At 37.6% G+C, this 15,033-nt stretch overlaps 1 protein-coding gene across 1 annotated transcript in view; it reads left to right on the top strand.

The window, feature by feature from the left end:
* Window positions 1-15,033, top strand: part of ATF2 (activating transcription factor 2) — an 89,958-nt gene that overhangs the window by 8,581 nt on the left and 66,344 nt on the right. The window contains exon 2 of the mRNA XM_020288368.2: window positions 4,538-4,637. The gene's annotated coding sequence lies outside the window, so the exon portion shown is untranslated. The remainder of the gene's footprint in view (window positions 1-4,537; window positions 4,638-15,033) is intronic.

Raw genomic sequence — 15,033 nt, 5'->3', positions numbered from 1 at the left:
GTTAAATACAAATTTAGCTTTTTGAAATTTTTTGTTTGTTTGAGACAGAGTCTCACTCTGTTGCCAGGGCTAGAGTGCCGTGGCGTTAGCCTCGCTCACAGCAACCTCAAACTCCTGGGCTTAAGCAGTCATACTGCCTCAGCCTCCTGTGTAGCTAGGACTACAGGCATGCACCACCATGCCCGGCTAATTTTTTCTATATATTTTTAATTGTCCAGCTAATTTTTCTATTTTTTTTAGTAGAGATGGGGTCTCGTTCTTGCTCAGGCTGGTCTCGAACTCTTGAGCTCAAAGGATCCTCCTGCCTTGGCCTCCCAGAGTGCTAGGATTATAGGCGTGAGCCAGCTTTTTGAAATTTATTACTGTTTTCCTCTTCATTCTTGTGGAACTTCTTAGGGTAGTACATTTTTGGACAACTTTTCAAGAATAAAAGAGGCAGTCATTAAATGAAAATTGTTACTGTTTCTGCTGTCACACTATACAGTATATCTGAATCAGAACATTCCTAAACACAAGTCAGAACACCATTCTTAAAGCCATGCTTTGCCTTTAACAGAAATAATTTATAAGACAGGGAAAGACACAAGCCTGGGGGTTAATGATGCCTTGATTAATGGAGGCTTGGAGACATTCTTGTTTTAAATTATCCATTTAGTTTGTTCCATGGAAGTTTTTCCAACCTGGGGCAATGCACTCTAATAAGATTTGGGATGAATGAGAGGTATGAGTTTCTTTTGAAAAGTAGGAGAATGGGGCCTCAGAGAAAGTAGGCAGATTTTTAAGAGAGCACACAAAGGGAAGTTGAAGATATAGAAATTGATTTTAAAACTTGTCTTGCTCTAGTATCCCCTAGAAAGCCTTAGTGTATCTTTGGTACCCCAGTTTGAACACTGCCTATTTGAAACAACTGTCCCTCTCTCATGCCTAACTCCTGTCTGTCCTCTCACAAGGACAGAAGCCAGCTTCTTTCGGCCACCCAGGGTTCCCCTTGGGTCTGTTACGTTATTCTGAGTCCAAACTCATGAGATTAATTCCTTTCTCACACTAATGCCTACCTTTTGGGCCCGTTTCCTGGCACATACAGTATTTGGCTCTTACCAGGATACTTGCCATTAGCAGTGTTTGTACCTTTCAGTGGAGATCCTATCCATAGGTTAGTTACATCCAAATACAGTTTGGACAAATATGTTACTTAACATTTGGGTTAACAACAAACCACATATAGGACATTATGATGTCGTAGTGCAATTCATGACTTAAGTATTTGTGGTGTTGCTGATGTAAACAAACCTGCTGCATTGTCAGTTGTATAAAAGTATAGCACATATAATTACATATTGTACATAATACTTGATAATAAATGACTGTGTTACTGGCTTATGTATTTTTTATCATTGTTTTGGAGTGTAGTTTACTTACTGAAAAAGCCTCTGGTAGGTCCTTAAGGAGGTATTCAAGAAGAAGGCATTATTGTCACAGAAAATGACAGCTCCATGTGTATTATTGCCCCTGAAGACCTTCCAGTGGGACAAGATGTGGAGGTGGAATACAGTGATACTGATGATCCTGACCATGTGTGGGCCTAGACTAATGTTCACGTTTGTGTCTTAGTTTCTTACACAAGAGGTTCAAAAAGTAAAAATTTTAAAAAATGGAATAAAGCTTATAGAATAAGGATATGAAGAAAGAAAATATTTTTGTACATTTGTACAATGTGTTTTAACCTAAGTGTTACTACAAAAGAGTCAAAAAGTTTTTAAAAATTAAAAAGTTCATAAAGTACAAAAGTTATAGTAAGCTAAGTTTCATTTATTGGAGAAAGAAAAATTTTTAAATAAATTTAGTGTAGCCTAAGCATACAGTATTATAAGTCTACAGTGGTGTACCAATGTGTCCTAGGCCTTCACGTTCATTCCCCACTCACTCACTCACTCACCCAGAGCAACTCCCAGGCCTGCAAGCTTATTCTGTATTTTCCCTGTACCTTTTCCTTGTTTAGAGACTCAAATATCATGTTGTGACAGTTGCCTACAGTATTCAGTACAATAACATGCTGTACATGTTTGTAGCATAGGAGCAATAGGCTATACCATGTAGGTTTGTCTAAGTACACTCTGTGATGTTCACACAATGATGAAATCACCTATTGACACATTTCTTAGAATTTATTCCTGTTGTTAAGTGATGTATGACTATATAAGAAATGTACAATAGGGTAGTGATGGTAAAGGAGAAGTTTCTTTTGTCTGTGCCTTTCAAGTTACAAAAAAGTCATTTTTAATGTTCAAAGGCTGGAAGATAATGTTAACATTGCATATGTAAGACATAGTTGTACAGGGCAGGTACAACTAGCTAGCTTTAATCTTACTGACTTTTGATTCAAATGGCAATAATATTAGAAGTTTGTCTTGGAATTTTTTAGGATGTTATTAATATTTCCTGATCTTTTGTGAGCAACTGCTGAAATAAGAACACGAAAATCTCTGTATAAATAGTAAAACAAAAAGCTATACATAAAATAAATATTTCTCTGAAAGAAACAATTCACAGAAATTTATTTCTATTTAGAAGATGTGAACCTTAACTTATCCCACAGAGTCATTTGTCCTCTGAATTGCTGTTCCATTTATAGTCCCTGTTTTACATTTATGCAGCTAAATATTCTATTCGGGTCTGTTTTTTCCTTAAGGAAAAGTCTGTATATAAAACAGAATTTTCGGCCGGGCGCTGTGGCTCACGCCTGTAATCCTAGCTCTTGGGAGGCCGAGGCGGGTGGATTGCTCAAGGTCAGGAGTTCAAAACCAGCCTGAGCAAGAGCGAGACCTCGTCTCTACTATAAATAGAAAGAAATTAATTGGCCAACTGATATATATATAAAAAATTAGCCGGGCATGGTGGCGCATGCCTGTAGTCCCAGCTACTCGGGAGGCTGAGGCAGGAAGATCGCTTGAGCCCAGGAGTTTGAGGTTGCTGTGAGCTAGGCTGACGCCATGGCACTCACTCTAGCCTGGACAACAAAGTGAGACTGTGTCTCAAAAAAAAAAAACAAAACAGAATTTTGTTGCCTCCTTTGGAATGAGGGTCTTTGTGGTATTCACGTCAAAGTTTTAAGCATACTAAGGATGTTTCAACCAGTCTTATTCAAGGCAAAGTACAACCTTTCTTTTCAACAGTCTGCACAATTGGGAAATCTCCCAAGTTCACATATGTCCTGATAGTGGAAGCTCAGCCCTGCGATGATGGTAAAGGAAAGTCTACTTTCCCTTTAAACATCGTGCTCTCAGGATCACTGCCTTTTCCTTATGTGTTTGGTAACTGAGCTTTCTGCCAAGTACTTACCCAGTCTCACCGTGGCCTCTCCATTACTTACATAATGATTCTGCTCAGTCATTTCTGAGTTTTGTAAACTGCTTATGTGAGTTTACCATCCCAAACTACAATTTAGGTTGTTTCTTTGTTCTTACATTGTCATTCTGGTCTTCAGATTTTTCCCTTTTTCCTTTCACCTGCAGATTGGCCTTGCCTATTTAGAGAAGTCCTTATGAATGTTGGTCTTGCTTCTTGGCCACTGGCAGCTTCTGCTTTTGAAAACTCCCTTCAGTAGACTGCCAAGGCATTTCTATGAGGTATCCAGCTATTCTACATTTTAGAATGAAATGAGTATGACAGAAGCGACTAATTTGTTCACCAGTATTAAATAAAGTTTCCTGTGAGATTCCTGAAAAGTTTCCTTAAAAGCAGGGGGTGAGGGGTGTGCTGTTGCTCATCTTTCCTTTCTCATCTTGCTGTCTTATCAGCAGATGTGATAGCTGGAACTTGAGCAGTAATGTTAAAACCAGAAAGGGGAAGGCACATATTGAGGATGGCAGAGCAAAAAATAGAACTGTGGGCACCTAATGATCATGCTTCTAGACTGCCTGTATTTGTGTGAGAGAAATAAACTTCTGAATCATTTAAGCCATTGTTAAATTTTGACTTTTCTGTCATTAACAGCTGAGCCTAATCCTAACTGATATAGATAAAAAAAAAAGTTAAACTTTTTCCCATTAAGAATCAAATAAACCAGGTCTCATGGATTTTATGGTACAATAATGACAGAAGAAAAACTTAATCTCCACTCTAAATATTTTAATGTTCAGATTCACCATTGCCATTTCATCTGTTATCTATGATTCCCCCCCTCTCCTCACCCTCCATCCCTGTCTATTATGGTAAAAAGGTTCATTTTTCTACTTTCACCAGGTTTCCATTGCCCTTCTATCCTTGAAACTGTCATACCTCTGATAGGTGATAATGTGCCAGGAGTTATGGGAGGCTACAGGATAAACATCTTTCTGGAGCATTGAAGATTTTAGGGGGAACCTTAATTTTTATACTAAAAAATACAGAATGGAGGGCAAAATTTACATGCATTTTTAAAATACAAAATAAAGGAAACCTTTTTAAATGTTTATTATGGAGTTGAACTGCATGAGGCCATTTCTTTAGATCCCGAAGGGTAATGAGTTTACTCTCTTCTACCTCTCCTTTTCCCTAGAGATACTAGATGGAAACTTGAGAGGCCCTGCTTACTTGATAAGAGCTGAGGCATTCCTGGCAGCAGAGTGATTAAAGCTCATGGCCCACCAGCTAGAAAGGTAAGAGATTTTAAGCTTAACATAAAAGTATTTTTTTATGTTATAAGAATGTATCTGATATTGTAAAATATACATATATGTACATAAGATATAACTCAAATATTATATGATTTTGTGATTATCTCTCAAATATTACTGAATTCAGCAAATGTTTAAAGATAGCAGTCCTTAGAATACTAATGTCCTAGTAAAAAATACTGATGTTTAGTAAAAAAAAGATTGAGGTTCAGCAAATTTGGAAATGTCCTTGTGGAAATAGATTGCATATCAGCATATAAAAGCACACTAAGGACTTATGTTAAAGTGTTTAATTTTAACGCAGAGGTTCCTAAACTTATCTGAGTAGGGACACCTCTTTAGCTAAGGGTCCCAATTTAAAGGTCCCAATTCTCCTAGGATTTTATAAGGATAGTAATGAGAGGAGTTAATCTGTAAGGTATTTTCTACATTTCAAAAATATTTTGAGCAAAATGTTTACCCATTCTATGGCTGTACATGCTAACTAAAATGTCAAATTTATTTGCTTTTGGATTGAATTATAGGAACTAAATTTGTTACCATGATTGTCTCATGCTGATCAGAAACATTGATTCGAAGTTGTATAGTCCCTCAAACATGACTTTATTGAACATCTACTATGTGCCAGCCACAGTATGGTGATACTACAGATACAAAGTAGAATGGCTTCTAAACATGGAAGGAAAATATCAATTTAATAAATGTAGTCTAGCATACAAAATATTTCAAATCATGGTGATCTAGAAATAGACTTTGTCAGATAATAACAAGATACATAAGCAAATTGGCCTGTTCTATTGTACCTGGATGTGAAGGTTCAGATCAAAAGAGAAATTATGCATAAATGCACAATTTGACAAAGATTTGGAAAATAATTTAAATGTACATAATATCTATTTGAAAAGTAAAAAATTTTAAAGCAAGTATAAAGAAGAAAGGGTGGTAACATTTGATAATTTCTTCTTACACATTTATATGTGCATTAAATAATTTTGAGCTACTTGACTAGCTTAGATGATCAAGTTTACTATTTTGGTTAGATGTATTCTCCATAAATAGAAACCACATGAGGGCAGACACTGTGTGTCATTGTATCCTGGAATCTAGCATAATTCTTACCCTATTCCATGTGCTCAGTATTTATTAACTGAATGACTAAATGAGAGATCTGAATTTCAGGTTAGGGGAGTAGTAGATGGAAAGCTATCAGAAGTGAGCCATGTTAACTAAGAAGGGGATGGATGAGTGAGAAATGGATGACATGAGGGAGGAAGCTGATTCAAACCCTGCATAACAAGATTCAGAGATTAAGGGTAGCATAAGACTGAGATGGGAGGCAGTGATCAGTCCATGCAGGGGTCTGGAAACAATGTTAAGGATTTGAGGTTTTATCCTAAGGATTTTTCTTTATAACTGGTCCATTCCTCTTATTTTAACTAGCAGTGCTTAAGTTTAGATCAGGCGTCCTCAAAGTACAGCCCTCAGACCACACGCGGGTGTTTTTGCCCATTTGTTTTTTTACTTCAAAATAAGATATGTGTGGTGTGCATAGGAATTTGCTCATAGTTTTTTTTTAACTATAGTCCGGCCCTCCACCAGTCTGAGGGACAGTGAACTGGCCCCCTGTTTAAAAAATTTGAGGACCCCTGGTTTAGATCATCATTCTCTGTCTTCATCTGAGCAGTAGCTTATGCTGGTTTAGATCATCATTCTCTATCTTGAACTGAGCAGTAACTTATGTTGGTTTTCTTTTTTCTTTTTCTTTTTTTTTTTTTTGAGACAGAGTCTCACTTTGTTGCCCAGGCTAGAGTGAGTGCTGTGGCATCAACCTAGCTCACAGCAACCTCACAGCAAACTCCTGAGTTCAAGCAATCCTGCTGCCTCAGCCTCCCGAGTAGCTGAGACTACAGGCATGCGCCACCATGCCCGGCTAGTTTTTTCTCTATATATTAGTTGGCAAATTAGTTTCTTTCTATTTATAGTAAAGACGGGGGGGTCTCACTCTTGCTCAGGCTGGTTTTGAACTCCTGACCTCGAGCAATCTGCCCGCCTCGGCCTCCGAGTGCTAAGATTACAGGCGTGAGCCACCGCGCTGTGCGTGGCCTGTGTTGGTTTTCTTATGCGTTGCATTGTACTCTCTTAATTTATCCTCCACATTTCTATTAGTGGTCTTGCAAAAATGCTCCTCTGATTATCTAGTTCACTTACTTAAAATCTTCCAATTTCTTAGAGTAGGGTTAGGCAACCTTTTTCTTTTCTTTTTTTCTTTTTTATTTCAGCCTATTATGAGGGTACAAATTTTAAGGTTTCCAATAATCCCCTTGCCCCCCTCCCCCCACAAGTCTGAGCTTCAAGTGTGACCATCCCCCAGACGGTGCACATATCACTCATTATGTATGTATATACCTGCCCCCTTCTCCCCCCTCCCACCTGCCCAGTACCCAATTAATGTAATTCCTATGTGTCCACTTAGGTGCTGATCAGTTAATACCAATTTGCTATTGAGTATATGTGGTGCTTGTTTTTCCATTCTTGGGATGCTTCACTTAGTAGTATGGGTTCGACCTCTATACAGGAAAATACAAGATGTGCTATATCACCATTGTTTCTTAGAGCTGAATAGTTCTCTCCTTGGTATACATATACCACATTTAATTAATTCACTCATGAATTGATGGGCACTTGGGTTGTTTCCACACCTTTGCAATTGTAAATTGTGCTGCTATAAACATTCGAGTGCAGGTGTCTTTTTTGTAGAGTGTCATTTGATCTTTTGGGTAGATGCCCAGTATTGGGATTGCTGGATCAAATGGTAGATCTACTTGTATCACTTTAAGGTATCCCCATAATGCTTTCCATAGAGGTTGAACTAGTTTGTAGTACTACCAGCAGTGTAGGAGTGTTCCTATCTCTCCGCATCCATGCTGACATCTAGTGTTTTGGGACTTTTTGATAAAGGCCATTCTTTTTTTTTTTTTTGAGACAGAGTCTCACTTTGTTGCCCAGGCTAGAGTGAGTGCCATGGCGTTAGCCTAGCTCACAGCAACCTCAAACTCCTGGGCTCAGGCAATCCTTCTGCCTCAGCCTCCCAAGTGGCTGGGACTACAGGCATGCGCCACCATGCCCGGCTAATTTTTTCTATATATATTAGTTGGCCAATTAATTTCTTTCTATTTATAGTAGAGACAGGGTCCCGCTCTTGCTCAGGCTGGTTTCGAACTCCTGACCTCGAGCAATCCGCCTGCCTCAGCCTCCCAGAGAGCTAGGATTACAGGCGTGAGCCACCGCCCCCGGCCAATAAAGGCCATTCTTTTTTTTTTTTTTTGAGACAGAGTCTCGCTTTGTTGCACAGGCTAGAGTGAGTGCCGTGGCGTCAGCCTAGCTCACAGCAACCTCAAACTCCTGGGCTCGAGCGATCCTTCTGCCTCAGCCTCCCGGGTAGCTGGGACTACAGGCATGCGCCACCATGCCCGGCTAATTTTTTCTATATATATTAGTTGGCCAATTAATTTCTTTCTATTTATAGTAGAGACGGGGTCTCGCTCTTGCTCAGGCTGGTTTTGAACTCCTGACCTTGAGCAATCCGCCCGCCTCGGCCTCCCAAGAGCTAGGATTACAGGCGTGAGCCACAGCGCCCGGCCAAATAAAGGCCATTCTTACTGGAAATAAGTGATATCTCATTGTGGTATTGATTTGCATTTCCCTGATGATTAGAGATGTTGAACATTTTTTCATATGTTTGTTAGCCATTATTCTGTCTTCTTTAGAAAAGTTTCTGTTCATGTCCTTTGCCTACTTTTTTTTTTTTTTGTCATATTATGGGGGTACAGATTTTAAGGTTTCAATAAATGCCCATTTCCCCCCCTCTTTGCCTACTTTTTGATAGGGCTGTTTGATTTTTTTCTTGCTGATTTTCATGAGTTCTAAGTAGACTCTAGTTATCAGCCCCTTATCAGATGTGTAGGATGCAAAAATTTTCTCCCATTCTGTAGGTTATCTGTTTGCTTTCATGACTGTTTCTTTGGCTGTGCAGAAGCTTTTTAGTTTGATCATGTCCCATTTATTTATTTTTGTTGCTGCTGTGATTACCTTTGGGGTCTTCTTTATAAATTCTTTGCCTAGACCAATGTCTAGGAGAGTGTTTCCAACATTTTCCTCTAGAATTCTAATAGTTTTATACCTTAGGTTTAAGTCTGTTATCCAGGGTGAATTGATTTTTGTGAGAGGTGAAATGTGAGGATCCTGCTTTAGCCTTCTACAAGTGGCTATCTAGTTTTCCCAGCACCATTTATTGAATAGGGATTCTTTTCCCCAGTGTAGTATGTTTTTGTCTGCTTTGTCAAAGATTAGATGGCTATATGAGGATGGTTTTATATCAGCATTCTCAGATCTGTTCCACTGGTCAATATTCCTATTTTTGTGCCAATACCTATTTTTGTGCAAATTAATTTAATTAGTACAGCTTTGTAGTATAGTTTGTTATCTGGCATATTAATACCTCCCATTTTGTTTTTATTGCCTAGAATTGCTTTTGATATGCGGGGTCTTCTCTGGTTCCAAACGAAGCGTAAAATTATTTTTTCTGTATCTGTGAAGAATGATGTTGGGTTTTTAATAGGTATTGCATTGAACTTGTAGATCAGTTTGGGTAGTATAGACATTTTAACAATGTTCAGTCTGCCATCCCACGAGCATGGTATGGATTTCCATCTGTTTACAGTCTCTGCTATTTCCTTCCTCAGTGTTTCGTAGTTCTCCCTGTAGAGGTCTTTTACCTCCTTAGTTAAGTATATTCCTAGGTACTTTATTTTCTTTGTTGCTATTGTGAAGGGAATTGAGTCTTTGATTTGGTTCTCAATCTGATTGTTGTTAGCATATATGTATGCCTCTGATTTCTGTGTGTTGATTTTGTATCCTGAGACTTTACTAAATTCATTTATTAATTCCAGGAGTTTCCTGGTTGAATCCTTTGGATTTTCTAAATATAATATCATATCATCAGCAAGTCATATCATCAGCAAACAGTGAAAGTTTGATTTCTTCTGCTCCATGGTATTAAAGGCCTTTCAAGATTTGCTTACCTTTCTGGCCTTACCTCTCTTCTCTTAACCTTATATGCTTCAACCATGAGAAGTTATTAGAAATTCTCATTGTTCTCTGCTTTATTGTGTCTTAACATGCTGTCTCCTTTTTCTGAAATATCCCTGACTGGCTGATGCCTCTTACTTTGAGAAGACTCAGCTCACGCATTACTTCCTTCATTCAGTAGCCTTTCCAGGCCTTCTCTTGGGTTAGCTTGGTCCTTAGGGAGCAGAAATTCAATCAGGTAAATTCAAGTGAAAAGGGGGCTTATATTAAGGATACTGGAGACTGGGAGGGACCCAATCACAGCAAGCATAGTTGATCATCACAGAAACTAATTTTCATCCTCTTGACTCCATGGTTTCTCGTCTTTATTTTGCTCTGTCTTCTCGATTCAGGCCTTCATTAATTTCTTATCATTATGAACATGACAGAAAGTGTCTACCAGTCCTAAGTGTGATTTTTAAATCTCTGGTACCCACTGCTGTTTGACTGATTTATTTTTCTTTTTATAAATTTCCTGAAGAGGTAGTTTGATTTGGCTTAACTTGGTCAGGTGTCTCTTCTGGATCACCTGAGGCAAGTGTCAAGGTCATGGATACATAAGATGGCCGTTTACTGGCAGGGCAGATCAGGCTCTCTAAGAGGAGAGTATGGGTGCTTTAGAGAGATGACCAATTCCATTATGCTCCTTATGGTCCCATAGTGTCTGTGTTTATCTTCATTACTATATCTATCAGTGAATAATTATTTTCACTTTTTTTTTCTCCCTTACTACTCTGATTTTAAGGGCAGGGACTGTGTCTCTTATTCTTAACATGATATTGGATACAAAATAGGCAGTCAGACGTTCTCCAAATAAGTTTCATAAAATAAATGATTTGCATTGGAAATGTTTGGGAATGCTGTATATTGTATGTAGTAGTATTATCCATTTTTAGAAATTTGCTTTGAAACTTGAGTACATACTTGAAAGGTATGAGTTTACAACATTTATAGTTCTGTAACCATCTAACTATAAGATCAGTCAAATTCACCTCTTAGAATCTAGAGATTTCTAAGGTTAGTCACCAGAAATTGATTCACCCCCCCCTCCCATTTTTGTAGATTTGTTTGTCAGCACTATTTCCTTTGGAGCGAGTTCGTTTCCTTCTTTCTTGTTTTTGATAGAGATGTAGGAAAAGGAAATATTTTATCAGCTGAATCACTCGAATGATAGAATTCAAAATAGCATAAGAATATTGATACTGCAGCCTACAGACTTAACCCACATGTCATATTTGAAAAAAGGAACAAGGACGTTGTCTAATAGGATAAAGGATTATCTAATATCAACTCTTGAGTCTTTATGCAGATTTGTAAATTGTTCTACTTTGGCATGATTCTCTTTGCTCTTAACATTGCAGTACAGATTGTAGTTTTTCTGTTCTTTAACATATAAACATGAAAATTATAAATCAGAAACAAGCGTAGAATTGTTAAAGAATCAGCATATTTTGTAGTATTTTTCTCATCTTATGACTACTGCCAGAAACTACACGATGCTAATTATATGATTATACAGTAGTCCCCCTTATCCTAGGGTGATACATTCCAAGACACCCCCCAGCAGATGCCTAAAATGTCAGCTAGTACTGAACTGTATATATGCTATGTTTTTTCCTATATAGTAACAGGTGGGTAATGTATACAGCATAGATTTAATATTTTTGGAATGCAGTTGACTGTAGGTAACTGAAACAGTGGGAAATGAAGCCATGGATAAGGGGGGACTGCTATATAGTAAACGATAGTACATATTATTTATATATAACTTAAACTCCTTGTACACATTTTTCCTTTTTTCTTTTTCCTTTTTTTAGTTCAAAACTCTTTAATAGTAAGTTGCCAGTATGATGCCCCATTACTACCCAAAACTCATTTTCTACAAAACATTCTCTTACAAAACCACAATACAACCATGAAAGCCAGGTAGTTAATACTGATATATTGCTAACATCTAATCTGCAGGTTACATTTTAGTTTTGCCAGTTGTTCCAGTAATGTCCTTTATAGCAAAAGGATTTAGTCTAGAATCTCATGTTGCAGTTATTTGTTATATCTCATTGGTCTTTTTAAAATGGAAACAGTTCCTTAGTCTTTCCTTGATTTTAATGACTTGGACACTTGCAGATTACACGCCAGTTATTTCATAGAGTTTACCTCAATTTGGGGTTGTGTAGTATTTCTTCATGATTAGATTCAGGTTCTGTATCTTTGGCACAACTATCATAGAAATGATGCTGTGTCTTATTATATTCTATGAGGAACACATGGTTTTGATTTTCCTTATTTCTGGTGGGGTTAACTGGAATCACTTGAGTAAGGTGATGTTTGTCAGACTTTTGTACTGTAGATTACTCTTTTGTCCTTAAGCTATATTTTATAGGGAGATACTTTGGGTCAATGTGAATGTCCTTTTCCTTATCAAACATTCAGTTTATTTATCCTTTTATATCAGCATGGATTAATGGAACCCTGTTTTATTCACAATATGATCCATTACTATCATTATTTATTTTGATTCTCAAATTGTCCCAGAAAGTGGCCAAATCTATAAGTCCTTTCTTACTTTCTGGCACAAGATATTCAAAGCCTATCCTGTACTTCCCTACCCCAGCCCTGGAATCAGCCAGTTCTTCAGGGAGTCCAGGTCCACTTCGAGAGAGGATGATGTATAGACTTTAAGATCTGGATGCTAAGTGTGTTTATTGTTATTAGGGTTTCAGTGTTCCCAGGCCCTCTCAGTGGACACTGATAGGGAAGTATATGAATATATATATATATATATATATATATATATATATATAGTAACATCTGTATTTCTGTATCTTTATACTGAAAGCCAGAAGTTCACACCAGTATCTCCAAATCTTATCTAATACCAATGTTCATTCTATTTTTATAATTCCCTTCACTACAGTGTCAATTCACTTTCACCCAGCACATCCTTGATAAATTTGCTCATTTGATCAATCCCCATGTATCTATATAATGAATCGCCTGTTGCCACCAGGCCCTCTCTTCCCCATCAAGTAAATGTCCCCTTGCTTGGGTCCCGACACCCTCTCTGGACTAGTGCCACTCCTTTACCTGATGTGTCCACTTTCTCAGCCCACTAGGGCATTGACATCTCACATCAAGCTATCTCCCCTTCACAAGGAAATCTTTCTTCACCCAATTCAGACTCCCAACATTCCATCCAGGGCTGACCGCCCCCCTCATCCTCACCCTCATCCCCATTGACATCTTTCTCACCTTCCCAGGCTCAGATACTCTGCAGGGGGCTACCACCAGGGCCTGTCTGAGCTACCTTCTTTACAGACGCACTTATATTTCATAGCTAAGTTATTAGAAATACTTTGCTAGTTAATTTCTCCCATTTTCTTTTATTCATCTTAAAGTGTTTTTCTTTACTATTATTGGCATTTCATATTATGTGTGATTCCATTGGATAATGGGTTTGTGTAATAACTCTAGAAATTCTAAAATGGTCTTTCTGTACTATTTTTAAAAAATGGTTTACATAAAATTTCTATATAGCTGTTATGCATAGAATAGCAAGACAATAACAGCTAGTAGGCACAGTATAGTAGGAGAAATGTTTTTGTTCCATATTTTCCTTTATAAGTCATTTTACCCTTTCAGACCTCAGTCCCATTTTTAGGGTGAATAGTTAGATGAGTTTGGGAACATGATGAGGTATGTGATCAAAAATCCATGTCATAAGAAAGAGCCTATGATCTATATTCAAGAGAGGGAATTTTGGACTAACATTTTATTTATTTCTTTTTAATTTTTAGAGACAAGGTCTCACTGTGTTGCCCAGACTGGACTCAAACTCCTAGGCTCAAGTGATTCTCCCACCTCAGCCTCCCATGTAGCTGAGACTATATAGCGCACAACACTGCATTCAGCTAACGTTTTATTTTTTTAAATGGGCAAACGAGACATTTCACAGAGAACTACATATGACTTAATGAAAAGAGTTCAACCTCATTAGTGTGTCAAGATAATGCAACTTTAGTTTTTTTACTCTTCTGACAAAAATGTTAAAAAATAATATCCACTTTTGGTGTTGATATTGAGAAATAAAGTCTTTCTTTACCGGCAAAGTAATAATCAATGCTGTATATTGGAGGGCAGTTTAACAATATAAATCAAAAGCCTTAAAAAATATATACCTTCACTTTGACATAGCAATTTCACTTCTAGAAATTCATCATGTGTAAATTACTAGATATTGCACAAAGATTTGTCCCAAAGATATTTGTTGATGATAAAAGTCCGTTAATAAAGAATTATGTGATGCTGGCGTGGTTGCGGAGAGAGAGGAACACTCCTACACTGCTGGTGGGACTGCAAACTAGTTCAACCTCTGTGGAAAGCAATATGGAGATACCTTAAAGCGATACAAGTGAATCTACCATTTGATCCAGCAATCCCATTGCTGGGCATCTACCCAAATGATCCAGTGACACTCTACAAAAAAGACACCTGCACTCGAATGTTTATAGCAGCACAATTCATAATTGCAAGGCTGTGGAAACAGCCCAAGTGCCCATCAATCCAAGAATGGATTAATAAAATGTGGTATATGTATACCATGGAGTACTATTCAGCTCTAAGAAACAATGGTGATATAGCACATCTTATATTTTCCTGGTTAGAGCTGGAACCCATACTACTAAGTGAAGTATCCCAAGAATGGAAAAACAAGCACCAGATATATTCTCCAGCAAACTGGTATTAACTGAGTAGCACCTAAGTGGACACATAGGTACTACAGTAATAGGGTATTGGGCAGGTGGGAGGGGGGAGGGGGGCGGGTATATACATACATAATGAGTGAGATGTGAACCATCTGGGGGATGGTCATGATGGAGACTCAGACTTTTGGGGGGAGGGGGGGGAAATGGGCATTTATTGAAACCTTAAAATCTGTACCCCCATAATATGCCAAAATAAAAAAAAATTAAAAAAAAAAAGAATTATGTGGTAGAATACTATATAGCCATTAAAAATAACCTATAATATTTAGTGATATTACTATTTAATAATGGGACAGAATTTAGATAATTGCATTTTAAAGAAGTTGTAATACTATTTTTATAACTTTTTAAGTTAATGTATAGTGACACATTGACTGGACTAGATTATGTACTCTGGAATGTTAACAGTGGTTATCTCTGAATAGTGATATTCTAGGTGGCTTTTATTTTCTTCTTTTTGTTATTCTGTATTATTCTGGGAGAAA

This window comes from Microcebus murinus, chromosome 8, assembly GCF_040939455.1.
Source record: "Microcebus murinus isolate Inina chromosome 8, M.murinus_Inina_mat1.0, whole genome shotgun sequence".
Lineage (NCBI taxonomy): Eukaryota > Metazoa > Chordata > Mammalia > Primates > Cheirogaleidae > Microcebus > Microcebus murinus.
This window is presented reverse-complemented; position numbering and strand designations above follow the sequence as displayed.